This window comes from Bubalus kerabau, chromosome 5 (assembly GCF_029407905.1).
Source record: "Bubalus kerabau isolate K-KA32 ecotype Philippines breed swamp buffalo chromosome 5, PCC_UOA_SB_1v2, whole genome shotgun sequence".
NCBI classification, from domain to species: domain Eukaryota; kingdom Metazoa; phylum Chordata; class Mammalia; order Artiodactyla; family Bovidae; genus Bubalus; species Bubalus kerabau.
Window position 1 is genome coordinate 127,546,152 of NC_073628.1, and position 16,477 is coordinate 127,562,628.

Sequence of the window (16,477 nt, forward strand, 5' to 3'; positions counted from 1 at the left end):
CTTAAGTCTCACCAGGAAAACAGACAAGTGAATATGCAGTTTCACTTCTGTTATTTAATAGAATGCCAAGAGTTATAATAGGTCAAAGAACAGGATGCTATGGGAGCTTATAAGACAGGCATCTAATTCAGCCCAGCCAGGAGAAATCAAGGAAGGCTTCCTGACAGAGGTGGCATCTGAACTGAGACTTCCATGGCAAACTGAATTCCACTAGGTGCAGCAGAGAAGTAGGTAGGGGACTAGGATGGGAGATTAAGAGAGAGTGTTCCCTGGCACAAGGGCAGCATCCACAAAGACTTTAAAGGAGAAGAGTGACAGAATTGATCTGTGTTTAAAAAGATCATCCTGGCTGCTGTGAAGAGAAAGGAAAGCAGGCAAGGAGCCTGGTGAGGAGGATGCTGAGAGATGAGAGAGGCCTGAGCTGGCTTCACAGGATGGAGAACAGTAAACAGATCCAAGAGATACACGATAGATTAAAATGGTCAGAGCGTGGTCATTTATTGAATATAGAGACAAGCAAGAGGGTGGGGTCTGGCATGACTTGGACCACTTTCACAGGGAAGGGGACACTCACTTGAGGATGTGCAGGTCTTCCTGGGAGCAGGATGAGTTCCAGTTTTGGGTCTGTGGGTTTGAGCTAAGTTCAAGTAACCGATGGGTAATGCTGGACTCAGAAGAGAGATCAAAACTCGAGGTACACAATGGAGTATTACTCAGCCATTAAAAAGAATACATTTGAATCAGTTCTAATGAGGTGGATGAAACTGGAGCCTATTATACAGAGTGAAGTAAGCCAGAAAGAAAAACACCAATACAGTATACTAACGCATATATATGGAATTTAGAAAGATGGTAACGACAACCCTGTATGCGAGACAGCAAAAGAGACACAGATGTATAGAACAGTCTTTTGGACTCTGTGGGAGAGGGAGAGGGTGGGATGATTTGGGGGAATGTCATGGAAACATGTATAATATCATATAAGAAACGAATCACAAGTCCAGGTTCAATACAGGGTCCTTGGGGCTGGTGCACTGGGATGACCCAGAGGGATGGTACGGGGAGGGAAGTGGGAGGGGGGTTCAGGATGAGGAACATGTGTATGCCCATGGCAGATTCATGTTGATATGTGGCAGAACCAATACAATATTGTAAAGTAATTAGTCTCCAATTAAAATAAATAAATTTAAAATATAAACTTGGGGATCATTGTGATCCTGATGGCAACTGAAGCCAGAGAAGAGGCTGAGAAAACCTGGAGAGAGAGGGGAAGGTAAAAAGCAACCAGGTCTCAAGCAGAGCCCCAAAGGACACTGTTTAATATGGGTCACAGGTAGGAGCCTGAAATGGACCACCAGCAGAGGGTGAGAGACCAGGGGAGTGGGGTGTCACCGAAGCCAAGGAGGGGCAGAAAAGGGCATTTTCAAGTGCTTCAGAAGCACGTTTCCGTTGTCTAGCGGATGCTGTGGATGACAAAGACGCACCAATATCCTAAGGCCCACCGAGGAACATTGCTGCCAGTTAAACTGTGACAGATCATTGATTGTAAAATATGTTCTGATTTCAGAGATAAAGCATGCCAAACAGCCTAAATATATCTTAGACTCAAAAAGCTGTAATGTGTTGAGGACTGAAAAATATCTTTTAGGCTGTTATCAGGAGGTTATTGACTACTGTGAGTAGTGTTGAGAGTATGGGCAGAAGCAAGATTAGAGGAGCTTGAGAAATGAAGAGAGGTGGGTGTTGGTTCAGGGGTGCTTCATAATTTGTATTCATCTCTCCTGGAGTTCTGAACCAAGAGAGAGACAATAAGTACAATGGGTACCAGTCAAAATATCACCTTTCACTTTTGTGATAAAGCTGATATTGGAGAATATGCATTATATTTGCATCCAAGAAGGCTTCCCAATATTAAGAGCCAGGATTAGACCCACCCTTGTGTTGCTGACCAGCACAAGCCTACACTTGGGAGGCTCTGTCCTGTAGCTCTGTTCTGGTGGCAGAAGGGACCACCAGAGAGACAAGAGAGGATAAGCTTCCAACAGGCAGATCCCCAGGACAGAGAAGGGGCTGGCCTGCACACAGGCAGGGTTTCCTTCCAAACTCATCAATCAGATGAGGGCACAACAGAGGCCAGGAGTGTGGTGCCCCTGGAGCTGCCTTCCAGGCAGGAACCGTCAGGAATAGGCACCAATCATTCCCCTTCAACAGTGAGAATGTGGAGACAGTGTAGATAACACCGCCAAGAAACTGAGCCGTTACAGAAAGGAAGCAGAGCCCAGACCAACTCTCTTCATTCCCAACCATCCAGTTTCCCCCTGCTGTTTGGGGGGATTATCCGTCTCTTTCGTGTGTCTAAATTCCCTTGCCTTCCTGTAGAAGGCCAGCTCCATTCTCTTTTTCTCCGTGAAATCTCAGTAGTTCTGCCTAGATTTTTTGTTGTTGATCAGTTGCTCAGTCATGTCCAACTCTTTGTGACCCTGTGCACTGCAGCATGCCAGGCTTCCCTGTCCTTCACTGTCTCCTGGAGTTTGCTCAAATTCATGTCTGCTGAGTTGGTGATGCCATCCAACCATCTCATCCTCTGTCACCCCCTTTTCCTCCTGCCCTCAATCTTTCCCAGCATCAGGGTCTTTTCCAAAGAGTTGGCTCTTCCCAAAGTATTGAAGTTTCAGCTTCAGCATCAGTCCTCCCAGTGAATATTCCAGGTTGATTTCCTAGAGCAGCCTCTCACATATCTTGTTTTTACATTTTTGTTTGTTTCGACTTCATCGTTTCACACATGTAAGTTTTGTCTCCTTACATTGTAAGCCCCTTGAATGTAGAGATGATGTCCTGTCTTTTTGTTTTATCTCCCTTAATTCCGGGAACACTGCCTGATCTGTAGTAGGTTGGGCCAAACTGTTGAACTGGATTGAACTGTGTGCCAAAGGGTAGTGAGATGTAACCCCACCTTTGGGAACTGACAATCTAATAACCGCCAGGGAGAGTCAGAGACAGTTCACGTTGCACCTGGTACATGATGTTATGGGTCTTGCATGGTTTTCATTAACCAGATATATTGCTGAACTACACCAGTGTCCCATCTCTAGTACAGAGATGGTTTTCAGAGAACAGTTATTCTCCTTTGTACCAACCTCCAAAGAAAACAAGTATTTCTTGAACATCTCTGAGCTCTCCTACAAAATCTAACATGAGACCAACCTTTCTAGAAGGAGACATCCCTATGAGAATTGGGATGAACTGCACACCTCTCCCTGGAGCCTTGACCTCCTGAGCCTCTCCATTCCCTGATTTCTTTTCTGGCAAAAGAAATCCAATAAAACATACAGGCTAAGCACCCAACACCACAGCACAATCTGATAGGATCTGACACTTAAAGCTAAGGCTTTATTCCTAGTAACAGATCTTCATGGCCTGGAGGGGAAGGCAAATGGATGAGCTTTCCACTCTGTCTGTCTGTCTCTGATGTACATTCTTACATTTCTAAACTGCAGGAGACAAAGCAGAGATCACAGACTGCCAGCAGCTTTTTTTTTTTTCTTTCCAGTAAGAACTTTTCCAGTAAGGGTTTTGTGGTTTCACTACAGACAGGAGGCAAGATTTACAAGGTGTCAGAACTCTGCTTACCTTCACTCCTCCATGGTCTCAGACAATGCAAGGGAAATGGCCATAAATGCATGAGGGAGAGTTCTGTATTCCAGAATTAGCTTGAAAGCCTGGATCTTAGCAGCTTTGGGTTGAGGTACGTAGTGGATGCCTGAAGCAGGGTCCCTGGCTGGCTGCTGGCCTGATGCACTGGGACTCCTCAGCAGACCCTGGCCCCACGTCCACAGTCAGGGCTGGTGGGAGGTCAGTGGGTGCCACAAGGTGTTTAGCTCAAGTCGCTGGAGCTTTTGCTCTGAACGTGCTGTCAGAGCCTCCACCGTCGTGTTACTATCTGATCCTTCAGACATAAGGAAGTCCATGCTTTTTCCTGGAACAGGTGAAGGAAATAGGCGTGTATATACCTACTACCTATGTGGCTCGACTTGCCTGGTGGCTCAGATGGTAAAGCATCTGTCAACAATGCAGGAGACCCAGGTTCAATCCCTGGGTTGGGAAGATCCACTGGAGAAGGAAATGGCAATCCACTCCAGTATTGCCTGGAAAATCCCATGGACAGAGAAGCCTGGTAGGCTACAGTCCATGGGGTCGCAAAGAGTTGGACACAACTGAGCGAGTTCACTTACTTACACCTACTACCATAGAGACAAACACATTCCAGCCCCACCGGATAGTGGACTCCTGAATTGGCTAAGAGGTAGGTTCGGTTGATCCAGCAAAACCCTGAAATAGTAGAAGCTTAGATAAGACAGAAGCTTGTTTTTGTCTCATGTAGCCAGCAGTCCAGGTATAGGGGCCTGAAATGGCAACTTCATGGTGTCAGGCAGCCAGCCTCCTCCTAGCCTGTTGCTTCATCCTAACTAGGTTGGCACCTGGGCTCCCTGGTCCAAGAGAGCTCCCATCCTGTTCTGGTCAGGAGGAGGTGGGGAGAGAGGAGGGCAGGGCAGGACCCCCGGGGGGCACCCATCCCTCCGCACCCCTCCTCTTAACCAGAGCTCAGTCAGAGGGCCACATGTAAGTGCAGTGCAGCCTTGGTTCTGGTCGTCTGTGTGCCCAGCTGAGGGTCATGGATTCCATTTCCGTAACAGAGAAGTCGTTCTGGGGTACAGGTGAATTCCTTGGCCGTGGCTCCTTAAGATCAAAGCAGCCCCTGATTTCCCGTCACCCAGCTTGGTGCCTGCCCCAGGTAGAGGTCTCTAACTGTTGACTGAAGAGGAAGCTGCTTGGGGCAGGGGGGTGGGGTTGCAGAGGATGACCACTGGGATCACTGGGAAGCCTCTCTCCGTGTGGAGGCTGCACCAGGGTGAGGGGAAAGTCTGTGGGTCACGGACCATCATTTAAACCTCTCTGGAGCTCACTCCTCTCTTCAAAATGGGACTGACGATCCCTGTGGAATTTGCATCACAGGGCTCTTACAGAGGACTCTTCTTCTTCTTTTTTTTTTTTAAATATTGAACAGGAAAATTTATTATGCATGCTTTAAATTTTTCTTTCTTATCCCCAGCAGTCTTTCTGAGAAGGGTTCCCACCAGCATCTCCTCTCCCCCATAGCACTCTGCTTCCTATCATCTTTAATCTTACCGTAACTCTTCAATACACTTTGGTGGGTGGGGCTAAGAACTAATTCATTCTTGATATCATACTCCTCAGCACTTAGCACAATGCCATGATAGGCATGCAATACATATTTCTTGAAGAGAAATAAATCTGAGAACAACAAACAGCTCAGGCCTGGACAAGTAGCCAGTGTTCAAAATGAATGGTTTGTAGATCGCCATTGCTTGAAACTATAGGTCATTTTGCAGCGAAATTAATTGTCACGTGGTTGATAGCTTCAGTTTTTTTAAATTATTATTTTTATTGGAGTATAATTGATTTATACTGTTGAGGATTCATCTTTATTGTGGTTACTATTTATTGAGCACCTACTGTGCTCCAAGCACAGTGCTAAGTGCTTTGTTCATATTAGTTCATGTGAGTCTCACGACATTCCTGGGAGGTGGGTTTTATTACCCACATTTTCTAGCTGAGTGAATTGAGAGTGGGGAGGTTTAGTAAGATGCCTAGTGCCCTTGGTTTGTTTATGCATTCAACAACCATTGAGCGCCTGCTGTGTGCCAGACACACGGCTGGGGATGCAGTGATGCAGGGATGAGGCGTGTTTGCAGAGTGCCAAAGGCACAAATATGGTCAAGGGGTCGGGGAGGAGGTGGGGTGTATTTCGAGGCACAAGGAGTTATCCAGACCAGGGAGCAGGGCAGAGTGTCCAAGTCTGTGCTGGGAAGGCCCAGAGGGAAGCGGGGAGCCGGACTTGGAGGAAGTCTAAGAACCCGTGTGCCTGGAGGGGGAGAGTCAGGAGGAGGGGCCGGCCGGGTCCTGCCAGTCCCCAGCAGGCTGCACCTGAGCTCAAAGTCAGCTGGTCTGGCCTGAAGCCTCTGTTGAGGGAGTGGATGAAAAAGTAGTTGGAAAACATCCCAGGGGAAGTACCAGGGAGGAGATTTTGGGCAGTTCTCTTCATGTCTGAATCTGAGGACCATGGCAAGGACCTGGATTGTGCAAGCCTGGTGTGTATCCTGAGTCCAGGAGGTCTGAGAACTCTCTACGTCCTCATTCTAATCCTCCTGAGCCAGCCGGTTCAGTGGGTGTGCGCAGTCTGCTCGGGGCTTGCCTGCACACATTGTTCCAGCTTCCATGTTACATCCTCTAAGCACAGTTACCCCAAGGGCCAGGAGAGAGAGTGGTTCTCCCTCAGAGCCTCTCTGCTTATGCCGGGATCTCTGCTGCCACATTTCACCCTCCTGATGCAGTGAGTGGCAAGGTGCCTCTTGTCTTCAGATGGCTTGAGGGCGTAAGACTTCCCGATGCCCCAGAGAAGAGGAATCAAGGCCTGGCCCTCGCTGCACTCTATTCCTGGCGCGTCTCTCAGCGTCCCGGGGGGGTGGGCGGCAGTGGTGGTGTCCCATGCTCACTTAGAGTCTGGAAGGTGTTAGATGGGTTTGCAGCTGAATGAGGAGACCAGGCACTTTCCTCAGAGCGTTACAAAATATGCTGTCCACACTCATCCCTACAGGCTAGTGAGGGAGCAGATGATCCAAAGCATGTGGCAATACAGAGAACGTTCGGCCCTGTGCCTCAGGGCCTTTGCACATGCCGCTCCCGCTCCCTGAAATCATCTCTGTGCTGTGTCTTTTTTTTTATTCCTGTTTGTACAGCACTTTAATACCTTAATATATCATTTCATTTGATCCTCTCTACAAACCTTGGAAGTAGGTACTTCCTACTTCAAGCATCATTCCCCAATTTCCATTTTATAGATGAGATTATTGGAGTTCATAGATGGTCAAATACAAATGTAGATTTGATATTTTAAAAGAATAGTAACAACACTAACTTAACTGGGTGTGACTCAGGACCTAAGCAGTGAAGAGAATTACCAAAAACATTTTTAAAAAATCAAAGTATTAGCTTTCAGGGTTCCAGCAAGGCCTAGATAATTATAACTTTTTCAACAGAGGCCGAAGCTAACAGTTGTGCTTAATTTTTTTCACCTGAGGCTTAGGCTGTGAAGATAGAATATGCATTAAGTTGATAAGCCTAAGATAGTCCCCTTAGAGAGCTGAAATGACTAGGAGAATGCCGGGGTCCAGCCCCGGCTGATCCAGGGTATTCGAAGCGGGGACGGCGTCGGCGACCTATTTATTTATAAATATTTATCAAAGATTTAAAGAGTAATAGAATGAGGATAGCTCAGTAGGAAAATTCAGTGGAGAAAAGAGGCTGAATAAAATTCCAAAGCAGGGAATTAGCGTCACCTCCGAAGGCCGCAGGCGTCCTCCCGTTCTCCCGAAGGAGAGGAGACACTAAGGCCTCCCCGGTCGGATCTTAGAAGCCCAGGCAAAATTAGTAGGCTTGACGAGCTTTCCCGCCTCAGGAAAAATTCAGCCAGAAGGTGAAAGAAAGAACGACATGGGGAGACCAAGTTTTGGTGAACAAGGCCTGCACTTTATTTTCCAAAGGAGTTTTTATACCTGAAGTTGTGCATAGAGGATAATGGGGGAAGGGGTGGAGTCATGCAAGGACAGCAGCTCCTGGTCCTAATCGAAGCCAGGCTTTCAAACTTATCATATGCAAAAGTTCAGGTGAATTACATCATCTTCTGGCCAGGAGGCCTGTTAACATTTTAAGAAACTTATCTTTCTCTAAAGGTGATTATTTCAAAGTCAGGCACCAGCCTCCAAAAAAGCATTGGACAAAGCTGCATTCCTATAGGGTAAAGGTGAGGCGGGCTCAATCAAGAAAAGAATTAACTCAAGGGTCCAACGTTACAAACATTGAGGCTACTACTTACATTTCTATACACCCATTATATCAATCAATACACTGCCAAGGACACAGTAGGTACAGAGTATGGAGACTTAGCAGCAAACATTGGCTCAATAAGTGAAAAATCCTTCACCAATACAATTTCTAATCAATCTTTTAACTACTCAAAAGAATCTGTGTTTAGACAGCTTAGAACATCTCCTGCCTCTCACAGTTGGGAGGCTCTGAACAATCACATGTGGCCAGAAAAACCTATTCAGGCAGGCTAGAGGACTTTCAAAGGAGTTTGTAGGTTGAAACACTGTCACACCCAGGAATTATTAACTGGAGCTGTAAGCTAACTCTTTTTTCAGAGAGAGGTAGTGGGGGACAGCCCCCCGTAAAGTCAGAGGTGTAGGTGAAAGCACAAAGCAGAAAGTAGGCAGACTCTGGTTTTGGGGGTAGATGCTCGAGAATTTCCAGGGGGACTCCTGAGGCTCGATCCCGCCTTTGCGTATGCCGAGCCTCCCTCCTCATGACCTTTGCCACGGGCGGAGTTCCTCACGCTGGCTCCTGGCAGTGATAGAATTTTAGTTGAGCTATTCCAGATCCTGAAAGATGATGCTGTGGAAAGTGCTGCACTCAATATGCAATATGCACTCAATATGCAATATGCCGGCTCCCGGCAGGAGAAAACTGAAAATTCAAAATTGGAGAAAGTGAAAACAAGAATGAAGCAGGAATATCAAAGAAAAGAGTAGCCCAACTGGGGAAACTGCTCTGACCCCTTAGGTATATATTCATTCTGGGCCTAAGACACATGTCGATCAGGGTATTTGCTGCTGTTGTTTAATCACCCAGTCATGTCCAAGTCTTTGTGACCCCATGGACTGCAGCACGCCAGGCCTCCCTGTCCATCAGCATCTTCCAAAGTTTGCCCAAGTCACATCCATTGCATCAGTGATGCCATCCAGCCATCTCATCCTCTGATGCCCTCTTCTCCTTCTGCCCTCAATCTTTCCTAGCATCAGGGACTTTTCCAATGAGTCGACTGTTCTCATCAGATGACCAAAATACTACAGCTTCAGCATCAGTCTTTCCAACAAGTACTCAGGGTTGATCTTCCTTAAGATTGACTGGTTTGATCTCCTTGCTGTCCAAGGGACTTGCAGGCGTCTTCTCTAGCACTACAGTTTGAAGGCATCAAGGTCCAAAGAGTAAGACAAACATTTCAGTGAGGAATTGTGGAAGGCTGACTCGTTCACTGTAAGAGCAGTGTGTGCGTCGTCTTCATGCTGGCTCACCAGATCCCTTCCTTTAGGTCTCAGCTCAGATGCCACATCTCCCCAGAAGCCTTCCCTTGCCCTTTAAGCTTGAGCCAAGCACCCCTCTCTGTCTCCCATCATAGCCCCTAGCATGTTAGCATCACCTGCTCTGTTTCTCTCCCTCCACCACCTCCGCCATCCCGCTGCTCTAGACCTCAGCACCCAGAAGAGCGCCTGCTGAGAGCTGCGTGAGGAACTGAATCAGTTCTTTCCAATTGGTATGGGCCTAGAAATGACTGATGATTTTAGCAGCATGTGATGACTTTAACTGCAGAATTACGTTTTGCTTAGTACAGGATACCAGTCTGAGTGGGCCTTATGAGAGGACATAATAGGAAATAGTGGTGAGAAGCAGCTGGAATTTCATTTTTGCTCTGACCCCTCCAAGCTCACTCACAGCCAGTCTGAGAAACAGGGCTTTTTCTGGAGTGTTGTAAACTCAGTTGTCCATTTCTGTAGCTCTTTAGCATTCAGACATCAGGCTGTTGGATCTTTTCAGATCCCTGAGTCCCAGCACCTCTTGAATTTTCCCCAATCACTCCTCTTAACCCTCTCAACCTCCCTGCTCCCACCATCCTCTCTGCTTCAGTCTCTGCCTTCATGACATCAAATTGTCTATAGCAGCAGTCCCCAGCCTTTTTGGCATTGGGGACCAGTTTCATGGAAGGTGGGTTTTCCATGGATGGTGGCCAGGGGATGAGGAGCACACAACCTAGACCCTTCGCATGCTCAGTGCACGGCAGGGTTTGCGCTCCTGTGAGAATCTGTTTTTAAAATTAACTTATTTATTTTATTTTTTTATTTTTTTTTAATTTTATTTTATTTGTAAACTTTACATAATTGTATTAGTTTTGCCAAATATCAAAATGAATCCACCACAGGTATACATGTGTTCCCCATCCTGAACTTATTTATTTTAATTGGAGGATAATTCTGTTACAACATTGTGATGGGTTTTGCCATACATCAACGTGAATCTTAAGCTGTTCTGACAGGAAGTGGAGCGCAGGCGGTAATGCCAGTGATGGGGAGTGGCTATAAGTACCACGCTTTACTCACTTGTCTGCCGCTCCCCTCTGCTCTGTGGACTGGGGTTGGGGACCCTGTTCTATGGGATGTTGGTCTCCTCCTGTGCTGGGCTCCTTGCGGAGGGCTCCCCTCCCTCTCCCAGTGCCACCTGAGCCCCCTGTCCAACTCCCACCTCTGCTTTGTGACTGTTCCTCAGCCCCACCTTTGTACCCCAGAGGGCTTTTTATGTTTACAGCGAAAGAGGAGGTACAGTAAAGAAAGCTGCATATAACTGGGGGTGGGAGGGCAGGAGGATTAATTACCACAGGGATGTTTGCTTGGAGTTTTAATGAGACTACCTTTCCCTTACTCCCCCCTCCCTTTTGTTTTTCCTTTTTTCTTTTCTCCCAGCTGAGAACATCCACTTAGTATGTCTTTTCGAATCCTGGAACATTAGGTATTAACATTCTGCACCCAGCATCTCGATGTAATAAATAAATCAATAAGCTGATTGCCTGCAGAGGTTTGATTGCTGAGTGCGCGGGGGTACCTTTTGTTCTTCAGCAAACAATCATTTCACACTAGGGAACAGAGATGAATGTGGGTATAGAGCTTGTCCTGGCCTCTGATGCGTAGCCCTGACCCAGGAAGTCATGATTCCAGCAATGTGTGTGGTTCACAGGCAGCTGCCAAATGCTCTGCGTCCTTCCCTATGACAGTTTTGCGTGTCATAAATACATTTCTCATTTGCCAGAATAGTCCTGGGTTTGTTTTGAATCTGACAGGTCCTCCGACACCTCTTTCTTAAATCTCACTAACAGATCATTTGTACCAAAAAAGGCTGCCTTGACAGGAAGAAAGTATGATTTTCAGTTGGGGCTGAAAATCAGATGCAAGTTATGACAACACTGAGATTTCCTAGACCCTAAGATTAATCATGACTACCTCACCGTGGAATACTTGGTGTGGTAGAAACTAGTCTCCATTTATTGTTGCTGTCAAAACCTTTGATTGGAAAACTCTTCACAATGGGAATATTGTCATTTCTAAAGATGTGTGATTTAGTTCCTGCTATGTTTAAAACACAATATGGTTGCTCTTTGTGGTAACAATAGATATGCCCCTGAAGAGTTGTTTATAAACTGAATTTTTACAAATAAACTCATGTTAAATGTACATGGGGGGGGGCTATTATATTACTTTATGGGTTCTTTTATAATTAGAAAGACTACTCCTAATTCATTTGAGATATATAATGTTCACATATTGGGTTTTGCTTAAATGAAGTAATATTTTTTCTGATTATAAAATATTATACTTTGAGTAGAAATATAAACAAGGAAAATCATGATTTGTGAATCTACTTCCCCATCCTGAGATAACAGTTAATATTTTGATATATTTCCTTTGATTATTTTTTATGTCTATTATTATGACATGGGAATATAATGACTATATTGCTAAGTAACCCACATTTCTCCAGTTTGTTTCTTCAACAATTTCCCCTCATATTTTTTCCATAGCTTTTTTTTTCCATCGCTTTTTAAATTGAAGTATAGTTGATATACAGTATTATAATATTACAGGTATACAGTACAGTAACACAATTTTTAACACAATGTATGTCCCATTTATAGTTATTATAAAGTATTGCATATTTAATAATAGCCACAGAGAGATACCAAGAGAACATTTCATGCAAAGATGGGCTCGATAAAGAACAGAAATGGTATGGACCTAACAGAAGCAGAAGATATTAAGAAGAGATGGCAAGAATACACAGAAGAACTGTACAAAAAAGATCTTCACGACCCAGATAATCACGATGGTGTGATCACTGACCTACAGCCAGACATCCTGGAATGTGAAGTCAAGTGGGCCTTAGAAAGCATCATTACGAACAAAGCTAGTGGAGGTGATGGCATTCCAGTTGAGCTATTTCAAATCCTGAAAGATGATGGTGTGAAAGTGCTGCACTCAATGTGCCAGCAAATTTGGAAAACTCAGCAGTGGCCACAGGACTGGAAAAGGTCAGTTTTCATTCCAATCCCAAAGAAAGGCAATGCCAAAGAATGCTCAAACTACCTCACAATTGCACTCATCTCACACACTAGTAAAGTAATGCTCAAAATTCTCCAAGCCAGGCTTCAGCAATACATGAACCGTGAACTTCCTGATGTTCAAGCTGGTTTTAGAAAAGGCAGAGGAACCAGAGATCAAATTGCCAACATCTGCTGGATCATGGAAAAAGCAAGAGAGTTCCAGAAAAGCATCTATTTCTGCTTTATTGACTATGCCAAAGCCTTTGACTGTGTGGATCACAATAAACTGTGGAAAATTCTGAAAGAGATGGGAATACCAGACCACCAGATCTGCCTCTTGAGAAATTTGTATGCAGGTCAGGAAGCAACAGTTAGAACTGGACATGGAATAACAGACTGGTTCCAAATAGGAAAAGGAGTATGTCAAGGCTGTATATTGTCACCCTGCTTATTTAACTTATATGCAGAATACATCATGAGAAAGCTGGACTGGAAGAAACACAAACTGGAATCAAGATTGCCGGGAGAACTATCAATAACCTCAGATATGCAGATGACACCACCCTTATGGCAGAAAGTGAAGAGGAACTAAAAAGCCTCCTGATGAAAGTGAAAGTGGAGAGTGAAAAAGTTGGCTTAAAGCTCAACATTCAGAAAACGAAGATCATGGCATCTTGTCCCACCACTTCATGGGAAATAGATGGGGAAACAGTGGAAACAGTGTCAGACTTTATTTTGTTGGGCTCCAAAATCACTGCAGATGGTGACTACAGCCATGAAATTAAAAGACGCTTACTCCTTGGAAGGAAAGTTATGTCCAACCTAGACAGCATATTCAAAAGCAGAGACATTACTTTGCCAACGAAGGTCTGCCTAGTCAGGGCTATGGTTTTTCCTGTGGTCATGTATGGATGTGAGAGTTGGACTGTGAAGAAGGCTGAGCACCGAAGAATTGATGCTTTTGAACTGTGGTGTTGGAGAAGACTCTTGAGAGTCCCTTGGACTGCAAGGAGATCCAACCAATCTATTCTGAAGGAGATCAGCCCTGGGATTTCTTTGGAAGGAATGATGCTAAAGCTGAAACTCCAGTACTTTGGCCACCTCGTGCGAAGAGTTGACTCCTTGGAAAAGACTCTGATGCTGGGAGGGATTGGGGGCAGGAGGAGAAGGGGATGACAGAGGATGAGATGGCTGGATGGCATCACTGACTCAATGGACGTGAGTCTGGGTGAACTCCTGGAGTTAGTGATGGACAGGGAGGCCTGGCGTGCTGCGATTCATGGGGTCGCAAAGAGTCAGACACAACTCAGCGACTGAACTGAACTGAACTGACATTGGACAGTATAATCCTTGTAGCTTTTCTTAATAGCTTGTATCTTTTACTCCTCTACTTCTGTATTGCCCCTCCCCCTTCCCTCTGCTCACACTGGTATCTACTGTTTTGTTCTCTGTATATATGAGTTGGCTTCTTTTTTGTTTCGTTCACTAATTTGTTGTATTTTTTTAAGTTTCCATGTAAATAATATCATCCAGTATTCATTTTTCCTCTGATTTATTTCATGTAGCATAATACCCTCAATCATGGCATCTGGTCCCATCACTTCATGGGAAATAGATGGGGAAACAGTGGAAACAGTGTCAGACTTTATTTTTGGGGGGCTCCAAAATCACTGCAGATGGTGACTGCAGCCATGAAATTGAAAGATGCTTACTCCTTGGAAGGAAAGTTATGACCAACCTAGACAGCATATTAAAAAGCAGAAATATTACTTTGCCAACAAAGGTCCGTCTAGTCAAGGCTATGGTTTTTCCAGTGGTCATGTATGGATTTGAGAGTTGGACTGTGACGAAAGCTGAGTGCTGAAGAATTGATGCTTTTGAACTGTGGTGCTGGAGAAGACTCTTGAGAGTCCCTTGGACTGCAAGGAGATCCAACCAGTCCATTCTAAAGGAGACCAGTCCTATGTGTTCATTGGAAGGACTGATGTTGAGGCTGAAACTCCTATACTTTGGCCACCTCATGCGAAGAGTTGACTCGTTGGAAAAGACCCTGATGCTGGGAGGGATTGGGGACAGGAGGAGAAGGGGACGACAGAGGCTGAGATGGCTGGATGGCATCACAGACTCGATGCACATGAGTTTGGGTGAACTCTGGGAGTTGGTGATGGACAGGGAGGCCTGGTGTGCTGTGATTCATGGGGTTGCAAAGAGTTGGACACGACTGAGTGACTGAACTGAACTGAATACCCTCAAAGTCCATCCTTATTGCTACAGATGGCAACATTTCATTCTTTTTTATGGCTGAGTAGTAGTCCATGTTGTATGTGTACCTATACGTATTCATACACCACATCTTCTTTATCCATTCATCTGTTGATGGAAGCTTAAGTTGCTTAGATGAAGTAATCTTAATAAGAATCAGGCAGGGTTACCAATGATCCTTTCTCAATAGTTCTTACTTAAACCACTAAGTAATTTCTTAGGGGCTCTTCAGCCTACAGCTCCGTGATTCTGTGTGTTCTGGTTATCTATTTCTGCTGACCAAGCCACTCCCAAATTTAGTGGCTTAAAAAATTAATTGTTTCTCATGATTCTGTGGGTTGTTTGGCTCAGTTGCTGGTTCTCCATTGAACTTCCCACATGTGGTTACAGTCCAGTGCTGGCTGGGGCTGAAGTCATTTGAAGTCTTGTGTGAGCTGGAGGACCAAGATGGCTTGCTTACGAGACTGGCAGAGCCTGGCTGTCAGCTGGACTCTTGGAGCACTTCTGTGTGACTTGCTGTGTGGCTTGTTCTTCTCACAACATGGTGGTTGGGTTCAAGAGGGAGGATCCTGAGAGGTCAGTATTCCAAGAAACTCAGGCAGAAGCTACAAGGCTTCTTATGACCCTGCCTGAAAATCCCAGAACATGGCTTCTGCCACATTCTGTTGGCCAAGGCAAGGGATTAAAGTGAGTTCCAGTGTAAGGAAAGTGAATTAGGCTTCCCCTCTTGACATAGAATGAGACCTCTGCTGGCTCGAGCGGTAAAGAATCTGCCCACAGTGTGGGAGACCTGGGTTTGATCCCTGGGTTGGGAAGATCCCCTGGAGATAGGAATGGCAAACCATTCCAGTATTCTTGTCTAGAGGATCCCCATGGACAGAGGAGCCTGGTGGGCTCCATGGGGTCTCAAAAGTGTTGGACACACCTGAGTGACTGACACTTTCACTTTTATTGACATAAGTTGCAATATGAGAGTAGGGTCTATGTTTTGACTGTCTGTCATACTGCGTGTCAGAAAAAGAGCATTGTCTAGGGGAACAGGAATACATAATTACGAAAGGCATGAGAGGCATGGCAGAACAGTAGAGAGGAGTTATAGAATGCTCTATATGTATGAATGAATTGTCCAGCCTTGTCGATGAGGACTCCATGCATGCTAGGGAGCACACACTGAATGAACCCGTCTCTGTGGAGGCCCGGTGGTACCCCACAGAGAGAGACATTCCCATCGGCTGGCTCCTGCTCTGCATTACCACACTCATATTACAGGTGGCTGAAAAAAAGGCCTGGTAAGGGATTAAATAGCACAGGCACATATCTGCCTAAGAGCTACCCAACCTTGTATCCTACTCATATGAGTCGATGAAGCTATGTTCATAAATTAAAGCTGCACTTTATTTCACAAACACACAATGTGTGAAGTAATGTGTCCAGTACATTCGCTTCTCAGCTCATGTCATGGAGGTGCTTGGAGAGGGCTATACCCGTGGAGTACCTTATGTGCTTAGGGTGGACACTTTCTGGTGTTTAAGAAAAGGTCAACTTCTGTTCAGATGCTTAAAGCCCTAATTGCCTCCTTTCTCCTGAATTAGGAAAACAGCTGCCCTGTAAAGCACACTGAGTCGCAGGTGCCTGAGTTCCAGCTGTAGAGTGTGGCTGATCTGAATGCATGGGCTGACAGCTCCCTCAAGGGTTGTTAGATTGGTTTCACCCTGGTTGCATTGTTTCCTTCTTCCCAAACACCTCTCTCTCTCTCTGGCTCCCTGGAGATTCAGATTTGTGTTTATCTGTGCTGAAAATTTAAAGGCAAGAGAAACAATGTTTCAAGCTATTTGTTATATAACCAGAGGCTGTGCCAGGAATGAATTAAGCTCTGCGTTAGACATATGTTAAAACCTCAATCTCTGGGAAAGGTTGGAAGAATATCCCTAG

The 16,477-nt window shown here is 45.4% G+C and overlaps 1 protein-coding gene across 11 annotated transcripts in view; it reads left to right on the plus strand.

Moving 5' to 3' along the window:
• The window catches only part of KCNH1 (potassium voltage-gated channel subfamily H member 1), a 430,930-nt gene that overhangs the window by 310,487 nt on the left and 103,966 nt on the right, over positions 1 to 16,477 (plus strand). The gene's annotated exons all lie outside the window — the stretch shown is intronic.